Genomic DNA, 15,965 nt, shown 5'->3' on the forward strand with positions numbered 1-15,965 from the left:
ACAGATTCCATAGGGCTTTCATATTTTGGAATAATGGAATTAATCTGTAATTACAGTACGCATATTATTGAAAGTCACAATTCTGTTAAGTCCTGGAGAAAAAAACAGCAGCTATCTAAAATGAATTAGAAAGTTAAACGATTTAATTTATTTTGGTGGTGTTATATAAAGCCCTCTCTTTTTTGATGCTGTTATTATTATTTGGTGGCTTGTTTTGAAAGGGGATTTTTCTAGGGATGATTTAGAATATTTCATGTGGGGAAAAGTGAGGTGAATCTATATGCCATACTAGATAGTGGAGCAGAAGTTAAAAGGTCTTGCCTGTTAATAGCACTCAATTAGGACAATTTTTTAAAAAATTGTTCCATATTCTGTAATAGAACCTGAGGAGCTGTTTGTTGCACAGAATTTGTTGTAGATAACTTATTTTATCTAGTTCTCCAAAGTTTTATTTATTTCTGAATAGAAATTTAGAACAAAATTTTTGTTATGGGCTATCCTTATAGAACTTTTTATAGTGACATTTGCTATAATGGGAATCTGCTTTTACTAACAAACCATTGATTACAATGAATTTTTTTCTTTTTATTGGAGTGTAGTTGATTTTCAATGTTGTGTTAGTTTCAGGAGTACAGCAAAGTGAATCGGTTATACATATACATATATTTACTCTTTTTTTAGATTCTTTTCCCATAGATTATTTGGAGGTTGGCTATGATAAGTTAAATATGCATACCACTAAGAAAATAACAAAACAGAGATAATAGCTAATGATCTCTTAGTGGAGATAAAATGGAATACTTGAAAAAATATGTATCTCAGTTTTAAAGAAGGATGGGAGGAGGAAAAGAAACAAAAGATAGGGATAAAAAGTAACATAGTAGGTTTAAACAGATAATTAAATAAATTTGTAAATGGTCTAGCACTCCAATTAAGAGTGTCAGGTTAGATCTTTGTTATGTGATCCAACTATGTGCTATCTACAAGAAACCCACCTTATTTTTAACCTGTATCTTTGTATTTAAAAGGGTGGAAAAAGATACCCTATAAACACTAAGTATATAAAGATTGGCGTGCCTATAGTTGTATTAGACAAAGGAGACTTCAGAACAGGGAAATTATTACAAGGGGTAATGAAGGGCATTTCATAATGAAAAAAGGATCAATCCATTGAGAAGACTCAGCAGTTGTAAATGTTATGCATCCAATAACAGCAAAGCAAAAACTGACAGTTGAAAGGAGCAGTAGATGAATCCACAACTTTAGTTGGAAATTGCAGTATTCTCTCTCAATAATCGATAGAACAAGCAGGCAAAAAAATCAGCAAGGATATAAAAGATGTGGACAATACTGTCAGTGAACGGTACCTAATTGACATTTATAGAACACTATACCCACATGCTTTTCAGGCGCACATGGAACATTTACCAAACTAGACTATATCCTGGGCTATAAAACTTGTTTCAACAAATTTAAAAGGATTAAAATTATATAGAGAGTGTTCCGACTACAACGAAATTAAATATGAAATCAAAAAGAAAAAGATACCTGGAAAATCTCCAAATATTTGCAAGTCAAATAACATACTTCTAAGTAAACTTTAGATCAAAGAAGAATTCATAGGGAAATTAGAAAATCTTTTGACCTGAGTGAAAATGAAACACAGTCTATCAAAATTTGTGGTATGCAGCTAAAGCACTGCTTTAGAAGGAAACAGTTTCAAAAGAAACATCTAAAATCAATGACCCAAGCTTCCGCCTTAAGAAGTTAGAAAAAGAGCAAACTAAGTAGGAGAGAAATAAAGAGTTGAAATAAATGAAATAGAAAACAACTCTGAATAACCCTATATTAATTAAAGAAATTGGATTTGTAATTAAAAGCCTTTCCACAAAGAAAAGTCCAGGCCCACATGGCTTTATTGGTGAATTCTATCAAACATTTAAGGAAGAAATAATAACAAATTTTTCACAAATTTCAGAAAACACTTATGAGACCAGCATTACCTTGATACCAAACCAGGTAAAGACATTATGAAAAAAGAAAACCATAGCTCAGTATCCCTCATGAATATATATGCAAAAATCATTAATAAAATATTAGTAAATTGAATCTAGCTCTCTATATGTATCCTATATGTATGATAACACATCATGACCAATTGGGTTTAATCCCAGTTGCAAGGTAGATTGAACATTAAAAGTCAATGTAATCTACCATATTGATAAAATAAAGGTGAAAAGCTAAATGATCTTGTAATAGATGCATAAAAAGCACTTGAACAGAGTTCAGCACTAATTTGTGATAAAAACTCTCAGCTGGTTAGGAATAGAAGGGAACTTCCTCAATCTGATAAAAGGTGTCTATTAAAAGCCTGCAGTGAACCTCATACTTGAATGGTGAAAGATTGAGTGCTTTCAACCTAATGTCCAGAACGTGTCAAGGATATTTGTTCTCACAGCTTCAATTCAGCATGTTCTGAAGGTCCTGGCCAGATGCATTAAGGCAAGTAAAAGGAATAAGCTTATAGATTGGAAAGGAAAAGTAAAACTATGTTTATTTTTTAGATGTCTTATATTGCTTTGGCCAGAAAGTTCCTTTGGTATTTAAGTAAAAATAAAAGACACATTTTTCATTTTCACCAAGAACTTTGTTGAACAACGTATTCACTGTTTTGTTCTACTACTTTCTGCCATTTTTCAGGCAACTTCATAATTCCATCTTCCCAAAACTTGCTCTTTTTGAGCAAAGAACTGTTCCATGTGCATTTTACAGTCTTCCAGGGAATTGAAATTTTTTCCATTAAGAGAATTTTGTAAAGACTGAAATAAATGGAAATCCAAAGGTGCAATGTCTGGTGAATACCGCAGATGAATCAGAACCATCCAGCCAAGCTGTAACAGTTTTTGCCTGGTTATCAAAGAAACATGTGGTCTTACATTATCCTAATGGAAGATTATGCGTTTTCTGTTGACTAATTCCAGACACTTTTCGTCGAGTGCTGTTTTCAGTTGGTCTAATTGAGAGCAGTACTTGTTGGAATTAATCGTTTGGTTTTCCACAAGGAGCTCATAATAGAGGACTCCCAATCCCACCATATAAACATCACCTTCTTTGGATGAAGACTGTTCTTTCGTGTGGTTGGTGGTGGTTCATTTCGCCTGCCCCACGATATCTTCTGTTCCACATTATCGTACAGTATCCAGTTATCATTGCCTGTCACAATTTGTTTTAAAAATGGAACGTTTTCGTTACGTTTAAGTAGAAAATTGCATTCAGAAATATAGTCAAGAGTTTTTTTCGCTTAGCTTATGTGGAATCCAGACATCAAAGTGAGTAACATGACCAAGCTGGTACAAATGATTTTCAGTGCTTGATTTGGATATTTTGAGTATGTCGGCTATCTCCCGCGTGATATAATGCTGATTGTTCTCAGTTAATGTCCCGATTTGATTGCTGTCAGCTTCAACTGGTCTACCCAACCGTGGAGCATCATCCAGCGAGAAATCTCCAGCATGAAACTTCGCAAACCACTTTTGACACGTTTGATCAGTCACAGCACCTTCTCTATACACTGCACAAATCTTTTTTTTGCGTTTCAGTTGCATTTTTACCTTTCTTGAAATAATAAAGCATAATATGCTGAAAATGTTGCTTTTTTTCTTCCATTTTCAATATTAAAATGGCTACACAAAAATTCACCAATTTTGATGTTTTTTTAAAATGCACACTAATATGACAGCAGTCACAATACAGTCTAACAAAATTGTTTTGAATGAAGTTAAAGACAACTAAGTGCCACTACAGCCATCTTAGGGAAAAAATCGAATGAACTTTTTGGCCAACCCAATAGATGACATGATTATGCATGTAGAAAGTTCTGAGTAATTGATGTAAGAAAAAAAGCTACTAGAATTTAAGTTTAGCTAGGCTTCAAGTTCAATTTCTGAAATACATCAATTGTATTTATGTAAACTTGCAATGTACAATTGGCAATTGAAATTTGAAAAGCAATACAATTTACAATAGCATCAAATAGTATAAATATAAAAACATTCCCCAAGAACAGAAGAGTGGGAATATTTCTTAGAGTTCCTCGTAATAGAAGTTGCTTTGTATTCCCATTTCATTAATGAGGACATTGAGGTACAAAGGATTAAAGAACATAATTTGTTTATGAGCACACCTTCGTTAAACACCTGTTATGTAATAGATACTGTGCTAGGGGCATACTGTATAGTAGTGAGTAGAAGATTATCCCTTCACTCATGGAGTTTATAATCTAGTGGAGATTGCAGGGAGAAATAGATTGAGGGTGCTGCGTTCCCAGCCTTGGTTTAGCATTTTTTATTTAGATCAGTGGTTCAAAGCCATTACCTTTTAGTTAGATTTTAAATATTGTGACTTGTTGAATAATCTGGCCTCTATGCGGGCAAACTATTTTATGGTAACATATGCCTGACAGTTAGTTTATAGAGTGGTTAAAACTGGTTGGCTTGGTTGTTTAAGTTGCATGTTAAGGATGGTCCATGCATATCTTCCCATACTCCCATTGAGCACCAATTTTATTTCAGGCAGTATTTTACCCACCTTCCCAATATATAGTATAATTTAATCCTTGCAATATCCCTAAGGTGGGTGGTTTTTCCCTTTTTATCACAGATGAGAAGACCAGAGCTCATAGAGCTTAAGTGATTTGCCTAGTTTCATTCAGTGGTTCAGTGACTCAGTCCCACACCGACCTGACTTTAAGCTGTCAGTACCAGCTCTTCTCATTTTTCTATTGGTCACACCCCTGGGCCATCCCATTCTTGCCCATTCAGGAAATGCGAGTAAGTGAGATTAATTTTTATAGTGCTAAGTTTGAATCTTCCTTTTTTTTTTTTAGAGAAAAACTTTTATTTATTTATTTATTTGGGCCGTGTTGGGCCTTCATTGCTGTGCTTGGACTTAATCTAGTTGCGGTGAGTGGGGGCTACTCTTCGTTGTGGTGCACGGGCTTCTCATTGTGATGGCTTCTCTTGTTGCAGAGCATGGGCTCTAGGTGCACGGGCTTCAGTAGTTGTGGCACGTGGACTCAGTAGTTGTGGTCCACGGGCTTAGTTGCTTTGCTGCATGTGGGATCTTCCTGGACCAGGGCTCGAACCCGTGTCCCCTGCATTGGCAGGTGGATTCTTAACCACTGCGCCACCAGGGAAGCCCTGCAGTAGAAGTTTTGTTATACTGTTTCCTGTAGGAGAGGACAGTCAGTGGGTTTGTTTCTTACAGATTAATTAATGATCTCTTCAAAACAGTAAAAACCAGGAACCTTACTTACTGGTCATCAAAACTTACTGGTCATCAAACTTTCTTTAGGGTTATGTATCCCTTGGATATTTTAATTCTGATTATGATTATCTTTCTTATGAAAGATTATACTGATCTTTTAATTTTTGTTCTTATGACCATTTCTTCTGTGTTATCTTTACTGTGAATGTGCCCCATGATTTTGTACATAGCTTCCCTTTTCTATCTGTAAATATTAAATTTGTAGTTCCCTTTTCTATCTGTAAATATTAAATTTGTAGTTTTTAATCAATAAAGGAGAGGGTTTTTTTGTTTTTCAGCATAAGGAGTAAGGTTAAAGGCTAAATTGTAAGCTTTATAATAAGCTATAAAGTCCATATGACTGTTGCTTTTATGTGTATTGAAGTCATACTCCTTTCCCTTAGGATTAGTTTTTTTAAATGATTAATTTTCAGTTGTATAAGGAATGCATGCATACTTTTATAATAATGAGAACTGTAATTGTTCAGAAAACTTTGGTATATATCCACCTAGATTTTTAAAATACTGTACTTATCCACTTGCATATATATTTACCTGTAGAAAACATACAGTACTGATTTCTCCGTGACTTTTACAAACATTATTGTTATTGTTCTGAACTTATCATTATTGTTCTGAACTTACTTTTCACACAGCAGATGATTTTGAGATCTACAATAAAGAAATTGTTAAATGTAGACCTAGTTTGGATCACTGTTTAAATAATCATCCTGTAAACACGTTTGTAGAATGGTGTTTTGTCACTTACTTAAAGAAATATTAGATAAGGGATTAGAAAATTAGAAGGAGAAAATGGTAGGTAGCCTGATCCTTTCCATAGATGATCAGGAAGCTCTGGAGGTCAGTATTAATGTTTGATGCTCTTCTGTATCCACCACAGTAGTAGTACAGTCCCATGGTTGTAAGTCCTTCCTGTATTGAGCAAGAGTGCACTGATTTTTTTAAAAAAATTTATTTATTTAATTTATTTTATATTTGGCTGTGTTGGGTCTTTGTTGCCTTGCAGGCTTTCTTTAGTTGGGGCGAGTGAGGGCTACTCTACGTTGCGGTGCGCGGGCTTCTCATTGCGGTGACTTCTCTTGTGGAGCACGGGCTCTAGGTGTGCGGGCTTCAGTAATTGTGGCTCGCGGGCTCTAGAGCGCAGCGTCAGTAGTTGTGGCACATGGGCTTAGTTGCTTCGCAGCATGTGGAATCTTCCCGGACCAGGGCTCAAACCCGTGTCCCCTGCATTGGCAGGCAGATTCTTAACCACTGTGCCACCAGGGAAGTCCGAGTGCACTGATTTTTAAGTTTTATTGAGATATAATTCACACAACATACAGTTTACTCAATTAAGGTATACAATTCAGTGGCTCCAAGTGTATTTATAGAAATGTGAAACCATTACCACAGTCAATTTTGGAACATTTTCCTCACCTCAAAAACCCAAACCAAAAAACCTTACCCCTTAGCTTTCACCCTCAAAATCCCTCTCTCTCTCAGCTCTATGCAACCATTAGTCTACTTTTTGTCTCAATAGATTCTGCCTGCTCTGAACATTTAATATAAATGGAATCATACAATATGTGGTCCTTTGTGATTGACTTCTTTCACTTAGCATCATGTTTATAAGGTTTGTTCCTATATCAGAACTTCATTTCTTTTTTTTTTTTTTTTTTTTGTGGTACGCGGGCCTCTCACTGTTGTGGCCTCTCCCGTTGCGGAGCACAGGCTCCGGACGCACAGGCTCAGTGGCCATGGCTCACGGGCCTAGCCGCTCCGCGGCATGTGGGATCTTCCCGGACCGGGGCACGAACCCGTATCCCCTGCATTGGCAGGCGGATTCTCAACCACTGCGCCACCAGGGAAGCCCCATTTCTTTTTATTGCCAAATAATATTCCGTTGTATGGATAGACCTCATTTTGTTTATTCATTCTTTCAGTTGATGGATGTTTGGGTTGTTTCCATTTTTTGGCTATTATGAATAATGTGCCATGAACATTCATGTACATGTTTTTGTGTGCACATATGTTTTCATTTCTCTTGGGTATATTCCTAGGAGTGGAATTGCTGGGTCTTTTGGTTAAGAGATAGTCCATTAAAGGATGAACATAATATAAAACTAAGGATCTGTCTATTTTTTTTTTAGTCATTAGTTTAACCTTTGAGGGACTGCCGGACTGTTTCTCAAGGTGGCTGTGCCATTTACCTCTCCACCAGTAGTGTATGAGGGTTAAACTTTCTCCATATCCTTGCCAACATCGTATTATCTGTCTTGTTGGTTATATGTGTCAGATCTTGAGTAAAATACATAGACTTCCATAGGCAGGTTTGTCCAGGAGAAAAAACAAAGGATTTCTTATTCTTATTGTTGGACTTGCTTGTCTGGAAATGGATGTTAATAAATTACATGGTTAGGATTTTGCCATTTATTTAGGACTGAAATACTACTAAAAATCATTAATATTAGTTAAGAATTTTCTTGACAGTATACTGTAATATTTTGTTTGCTTGCCAAAACACAAAGTCATTCATTTAAAATCACCCCACTGATTTGACTCTGCTATGGGGTGAACAGGTGGTGGTAACTAATAACTAAAAAAAGTACAGAGCCCTAGTTTTAACCCATTAGGTCTAGTCTTTAATGGAGTATCTTCAGACCGGGGCACGAACCCGTGTCCCCTGCATCGGCAGGCGGATTCTCAACCACTGCGCCACCAGGGAAGCCCCTTTTTTTTTTTTTTTTTTTTTTTTTTAAATGAAGTATCTTTTAACTACCTCAGGTAGTTTGACCCTGTTGTCAGCTGTGCTCCTTTATATTTAAGATTAACTTTTGTCTGCTGTTCTCAATCCCTTTTAAGATGCCAATTTAGTTCAAGGAGGAAATGAAGACTTTAGAAACTCAACAACTGTTGACATTTAAATTTTTACAGGAGTGAAAGATTAACCTTTGGCCCCCACTTCTACAACGTTTTCTTAATTCGTATAGGCTTCATTCATGGGCTAAAGGCTGGTTGTCAACATTCGTATTTTAACGTCAGTTTTCATAAGTTTATAACTTGTCTACAAGGTTTTCTTTAGGCTTGTTACTGAAGTATTTTTAAGCCCCCCCAAAGTGCATTTAAGTATATTAAAAGTGTGTTTTACTTTGTTTTGGGGAGCCCTGCTTTTTTTTAAAATGAGAAACTTGACTCTTGTCTATTTTTTAAACTGTCCATTTGGTGTTTTACTTAAAAAAAATCATTAGCACGAGACAGGGTAATCAGCTTAAATGATAGCATAGAAAATAGGGCTTTTACTGAGGAGTCTTAACTTATTATCATACTTTGTTAAAAAAATTTTTTTTTCTTTTATCTTTATTTAAAAAAATAAACTTGTGTCAAAGGCTGACTTTCAATAGATTGAAGATTAGGAATGAATCAATCTAGAGTTGGAAAATTAGAAAACAAAGAGGAAAATGGAGGAAGTAAATGGAATACAACAAAAGTGAGGACTTAGAAAGAGAAAAAACGAAATGGATGCTGTTAGTTATGTGATTAATATGAAAATATCAGTGAAGTAGTTAATTTCACTCAAAGATAATAGAAATTAATGTTGACAAAAATAAGATGTAAAATCAGAATATACTCCTATAACCAAGGAAAAATCAAGATTATAAAATTATTTCCTCCTCCTCCTCTTCCTCCTACTCCTTTGAAGCAGTGCAAAAAAATCCACTCCCTGGTTACTAGTGATCTCTCCTAACCTTTCAAGAAGTAGATAATTCTCATGTTAAATAATAACATAGGAATAATAAACTCTGATAGCAAAACCTGACAGATATGAGGAAGTAAAAGTATAACCTAATTTCATTTATGAATATATAGATGTTTAAATTCAAGTAAAAATACTTGCAAATGGCTAATTATTTTGTTTCAGGGAGTTTATCCGAAGAATGTTGGACAAGTTCAATATTTTAAAAACGTATTAATAGGACTTCCCTGGTGGCGTAGTGGTTAAGAATCCGCCTGTCAATGCAGGGGACATGGGTTCAAGCCCTGGTCTGGGAGGATGCCACATGCCGTGGAGCAACTAAGCCAGTGAGCCACAACTACTGAGCCTGCGCTCTAGAGCCCACGAGCCACAACTACGGAAGCCCGCGTGCCTAGAGCCCGTGGTCCACAACAAGAGAAGCTACCACAATGGGAAGCCTGTGGACCACAACAAAGTGTAGTCCTCGCTCGCCGCAACTAGAGAAAGCCTGCACGCAGCAATGAAGACCCAATGCAGCCTAAATAAATAATTTATTTATTTAAAAATATATATGTAGCACTCACTTAAAAAATGTATTAATATATGTAGAGATGACTCTATATTAATATATCTAGAGTATAGTGCTACTGAATGGCTAGTAGCATGTATTTTGAAGTCAGGCAGCTTAGGTCTAGATCCTGGCTCTGCTTCTTGCCATCTGTGTGACATTGGGGAGTTCACTAAACTTCTCTTACAGTTTTCCTCATCTAATAATGAGACTACTGATAGCTGTCATACAAGGTTGTCATTAGTTTGCTAGGGCTGCCATAACGTAGACTGGGTGGCTTAAACAATGGAAATTTATTTTCTCACAGTTCTGGAGGCTGGAAGTTCAAGATCAGGATGTCAGTAGGATTGATTGCTTTTGAGGCTTTCTCTCCTTGGCTTGCAGATGGCCACCTTCTCGCTCTGTCCTCATATGGTCTTTCCTCTGTGTGTGTGCATGTCTGGTGCCTCTGTGTCCTAATTTCCACTTTGTATAAGAACATCAGTCGTATTGGATTAGGGTCCACCCTAATGACACATTTTAGCTTAGTTACCTCTTCAAAGACCCTGTCTCCAAATACATTCTGAGGTTTTGGGGGTTAGAACTTCAACATATAAATTTGAGGAAGACACAGTTGAGCCCATTACAGGTTGTTAGGAGGATTAAATGTGCTAATATAGAATACCTGACCGTGTAGCAAGCACTACCTAAGTACTGTTTACCATTATCATTACTTAACTATAGCAAGTAATATAGAATTCATATTAGTAATAAATAAATAGCAAAAAGTAAAATAATATATTAAAAACTTTAAAATACTTCTAGATTCAAAGGAAGTTGCAAAAAAAAAAAAGGTCCAGGGAGGTTCCATGTACCCCTTCTCTCCCAATGTGAGCACCTCATGTAATTACAGTACAATATTAAAATCAGGAAATTGACATTGGTGAAATCCACAGAACTCATTCAGATTTCATGTATATGCACATCATTTGTGTGTGTGTGTGTACATTTACTTCTGTGAAATTTTATCACTTGGGTAGCTTATTGTATCCACCACCACAATCAAGATGCAGAACTGCTCCAACAAGACTCTCTCCTGCTACTCCTTCGACAATATTGATTCTTCCAGTCTAAGAACATGCTATATCCTTCATCTGTATGTCTATCTTCATGCCAGTGCTGTACTGTTTGATTACTGTAGCTCTGTAATAAGTGGAAGTGCGAGACCTCCAACTCTAACTTTTATAAGATTGTTTTGGCTCTTTGCAGTATTATTACATACAGTTTTTAATGGTAAAGCACTAGAGGAGCCACCTTGAAAAAAGAACAAAACTGTGTTCTTTATGGTGATTATTTATGTTTTTTTCAAAGCAGTAAAATATGAAATAAATAAGAGATATAAATTGTGGAAAGGAATGTATAAGCTTATTATTTATAAATGCTATGATTTATATCTAGAGAACAAACTCAAGAGGAGCAAACTGTGAGATGATTAGAAAGAATAACAGTTCAGTAAAGTGACTGACTAAATGAAGTATATGAAAATTATATAATTCCAGAATGTCAGCAGTATCAGAAAAATAGGAAAAATTGAATCCCAGTTATTTTAACTTGGGAGATGAAGACAAAGATGTCACAGTGGTGAATGGGAGTTAAACTTTGGTAACCCATAAGCTTTTATGCTTTTGGGGTTAATTTCCATCTGGGGGTAGTAATTGAGGCCAAAGGCTTGAACTGGAACTGTATAAGGCTGGGAATTGGGAAGGGGCAAACCTGTCTATGAATTATAACTAGTAAAACTGCCCACCACTCCAGGACATAGGATGGAAGTGAGCTGCCTAACTTTGGATTGTGGCTGTTAAAAGCCACAAGAAATGGAAACACCTATTTTGTGCGGAAATCCTGGGCAGGAAAGCTAATGTGTAAATATGTTTGGAACTGATGAATGTTGTAGGGCACTGGCAGAGGTGACCATTAAACTTCCCTTGGGACTGACTGCTCTTTAACCCCTGAAATGTGGAGAACTCCCCCAAAGCTGAATATGAACTCATACAAAACTTATAAAGCACCTTAGTAAAAAGATGCAACAAATAGGAAAATTTACAATTGAAGGACTGATGATAATAGACTGGAACTTAATTATCTAGTATAGTCCATATTCAGTTTCTACCTTTGTCCCAATAATGTCCTTTATTGGTTTTGCTTTGTTTTGCTATCCAGAGTCAAATCAAGGATCATACCTTGAACTTAGTCGTGCCTTTTTATCCTCATCTAATTTAGTTCAGTTTTTTTCTGCCTTTTTTGTTTTTTAATGATAGTGACATTTTTGAAAGATAACGTTGTTTGTCTAAAAGCCTTTGGTTAGCTCCCTTACTAGACACTAAGCTGTTTTAGAACAGGGAATGTATGTCATTTATCCCTGCTAATTAAATTTAATCTAATGATTTTATAATAGTTTGGGATACTGTGCATCAGAAAAGGATGGGGAAAGGGAGGATTAAGTGATTCTTAATCCTTTTTTTCTTTTCGTTAGACACACATACCCAAGGAACCACAAGGATCCTTGTGCCTCTTGCATTGATATTTCAAACAATACAATGTACACCACTGTTATGCACACTTTACAGTTTATGTCATTATCAGTAATTGCTAATAAAAATAGGTTCTTCAATTCTCTCTTGCCTGTATTCATCACACTTGCCATTTCCTTTTTTTTCTTTTTTAATAAATTCATTTCATTTATTTTGGGCTGCATTGGATCTTTTGCTGCTGTGTGTGGGTTTTTCTCTATTTGGGGCAAGCGGTGGCTACTCCCTGCTGCGGTACGCCGGCTCCTCACCGCAGTGGCTTCTCCCGTTGCGCAGCACAGGCTCCAGGTGCACAGGCTTCAGTAGTTGTGGCTCGCGGGCTCTAGAGTGCAGGCTCAGTAGCTGTGGTACACGGGCCCAGTTGCCCTGCAGCGTGTGGGATCCTCCCGGACCAGGGCTCGAACCTGTGTCCCCTGCATTGGCAGGTGGACTCCTAACCACTGTGCCACCAGGGAAGCCCCGCCATTTCCTTTTGAAAATGAGGGATAGGGCTTCCCTGGTAGTGCAGTGGTTAAGAATCCGCCTGCCAATGCAGGGGACACGGGGTTCAAGCCCTGGTCCAGGAAGATCCCACATGCTATGGAGCAACTAAGTCTGTGCGCCACAACTGCTGAGCCTGTGCTCTAGAGCCCGTGAGCCACAACTACTGAGCCTATGTGCCACAACTACTGAAGCCTACATACCTAGAGCCTGTGCTCCGCAACAAGAGAAGCCACTGCAATGAGAAGCCTGCGCACCGCAACAGAGAGCCTCCCCTGCTCCCCGCAACTAGAGAAAGCCCTGCACAGCAATGAAGACCCAAAGCAGCCAAAAATAAATAAATAAAATAAATTAATATATTTAAAAAAAAAAAGAAAATGAGGGATAGTTGGTGGGTAAAGTGGATAGTTAAAATATAGTGTACGGTTTTATTACTATCCAAGGGGTGGGAATACGTCATAATGGTTACAATGAAGATAATTCACAAACAGAATATTTTAAGAACTTAGACATAGAAAGATTCAATTTAAATTATTCTAGAATGCTTATGTAAATAAAGCTTTTTTTTTTTCCAGTTAACACATCATGGAACTCTTAGTATATCTTTAAAGGAATAAGTCCTTTGTTGATTTATGTCACTGGGAATACATGATTTGATTTTATTTCTTATCCCTAGTTTCACTTTATTTTTTTAATTTGCAGTTTCACAAGTGTCTATGAAGCTCTGTGGTATATTGTGTTGATTACAGTTTAAAAATAGTGCTTTAAGGACGCAGTGGAAAGAAAACTTAATACACCCTTAAAGGAATGTAAATTATTTCTGACGCTAAGCCTAGTAACTGTTATTTTTTTAACAGCCTTATTGAGATGTAATTCATATACCATACAATTCACCCATTTAAATTACACAATTTCATTGGTTTTTAGTATATTCACAGATACGTACAACCATCAACACAGTTTTAGAATATTTTTATCACGTCAAAAAGAAACCCCATACTCTTTAGCTATCACCCCCATGTTCTCCAACTCCTCCCCTAAGCAACTACTGTTTACTTTCTGTTTGTCTTAGATTTCCCTATTCTGGATTTTCACATGAGTGGAGTCATTTGATATGTGGTCTGTTGTGACTGGCTTCTTTTACTCAGCAAAATGTTTTCAGGGTTTGTTTATATCGTAGCATGTATCACTGCTTGATTCCTTTTTATGGTCAAGTAATATTCCATTGTATGAATATACCATATTTTGTGTATCCATTTATTAGTTGATGGATATCTGGATTGTTTCCACCTTTTGGCTTTTGTGAGTAATGCTGCTGTAAAGATTTGTGTACATGTTTTTATTTCTTTTCAGTATGTACCTAGGAGTAGTATTCTGCATCATATGTAACTCTGTGTTTAATTGTTTGAGGAACTGCCAGACAGTTTTTGAAAGCACCTGCACTATTTTACATTCCTACCAGCAGTGTGTGAGGTGTGAGGGTTCCAGTTTCTCCACATTCTTTACAGCACTTCTTGTCTTTTTGAATCTGGCCATCCTAGTTGGTGTGAAGTGGTACCCCATTTTGGTTTTGATTTGTGTTTCCCTATTGGCTAATGATGTTGAGCTTCTATTCATGTGCTTATTGGCCATTTGTATCTCATCTTTGGAGAAATGTGTTTAGACCTTTTGCCCATTTTAAATTGGGTTATCTGTGTTTATTTCTGAATTGTAAGAGTTCTTTATACAGCATACAAGTACCTTATCAGATATGTGATTTGCAAATATCTTCTTTTGTGGGTTGTCTTTGTTGATAGTCTTTTCAACCGTAAACATTTTTAATTTTGAAAAAGTCCAGTTTATCTTTTTTTTTACTTTCGTTGTTGGCACTTTTAGTGTCATATCTAAGAATTCTTTGCCCAGTTTGAGGTCATGAAGATTTACCCCAATTTTTTTTTTTTTAAGGGAACTTTTTGGCTGCATTGGATCTTCGTTGTTGCGTGGGCTTTCTTTAGTTGTGGCGAGCGGGGATTACTCTTCATTGCGGTGCATGGGCTTCTCATTGCAGTGGATTCTCTTGTTGTGGAGCACGGGCTCTAGGCGCACAGGCTTCAGTAGTTGTGGCTCGCGGTCGCTAGAGCACAGGCTCAGTAGTTGTGGTGCACGGGCTTAGTTACTCTGCGGCATGTGGGATCTTCCCAGACCAGGGCTTGAACCCGTGTCTCCTGCGTTGGCAGGTGGATTCTTAACCACTGCGCCACCAGGGAAGTACCTTTTCCTCTACTTCTTTAGTTACTGTTTCCTTTGGTTCTGTGAAAATATTTAGGATGGCTATTTTGAAATATTTTTCTGTTAGATCCAGCATCTGGTCATTCTCACCGGCAGTTTCTTTTGCCTGCTTTTTTTTTTTTTTCTTTTCCTGGTATATGGGTCATACTTGTTTGTTTCTTTGCATGCCTCATGATTTTTTGTTGGAAATTGGTCATTTTAGATGATACATTGTAGCACCTCTGGGTACTGATTTCTCATCCTGTTCTTTGGGGCCTTGTTATTGTTACTTGCTTGTTTACTTGTTTAGTGACTGGCTGGATTATTTTAGTGAAGTCTGTTCTACACCCATCCCCCCAGAGCTAAGCCTCTGATGGTATTCCTCAGGAAGGCATGGCTTTAGGTAAGCCTGCAGGTACCCTGTGGTGACTGGTACTCAGTAGGACTCTCTTTTCCGGACCAACCCAGCTGTTAAACTACATAATTGTCCAGATTGCTCTCTTGTTTTCAACAGTGCCCTGAGGCATACATTCCTCTACAAACTATTCCAATCAAATTGGGGCTCCTTGGAAGGAAAAGTTTCTGAGGTCAGTGTTTGCTATTTGTTTTGACCCCAGGAGGTCTCCTCCCTGGTGTCTTATTCCTTGATTCTCTCCTGCAAACTAGCTGACCTACAGTCTAGACTGTATCTTCATTACACAAATCTCTTTCCACTTGCCTTTTACCAAAACCTCCCTTAGATTTAAACTTGTCCACACTCTGTTGGGAATGAAGTCAGGTCTTTTGGGAAAATATTTGGTACTACATGTTTCAGCTTTTTCCCCCTGGCAAAATATCTAAGCCAGGGTTCTGGAGCTGGGGGTGGGGACAGTGAGTAATACTTTCCTGTGAGTGACATTCAGGCTGTAGGAACTGAGTGCCAGGAGGTAGAATGTGGAGATGGGGCACCACAGCAGCTTGTCTCTCCTGGTGTTGAACCACTGCCTCACGAGCTGAGCGAGAGGGCTGTTGGGGTCCCAGTATTCTCAGTTGACCATGCCTAAGGCAGAGCCTCTGTTCCACAAGT

At 37.3% G+C, this 15,965-nt stretch overlaps 1 protein-coding gene across 8 annotated transcripts in view; it reads left to right on the forward strand.

Moving 5' to 3' along the window:
- The window catches only part of TLK2 (tousled like kinase 2), a 106,062-nt gene that overhangs the window by 20,324 nt on the left and 69,773 nt on the right, over positions 1 to 15,965 (forward strand). The gene's annotated exons all lie outside the window — the stretch shown is intronic.

Source organism: Kogia breviceps, chromosome 19 (genome assembly GCF_026419965.1).
Source record: "Kogia breviceps isolate mKogBre1 chromosome 19, mKogBre1 haplotype 1, whole genome shotgun sequence".
Lineage (NCBI taxonomy): Eukaryota > Metazoa > Chordata > Mammalia > Artiodactyla > Physeteridae > Kogia > Kogia breviceps.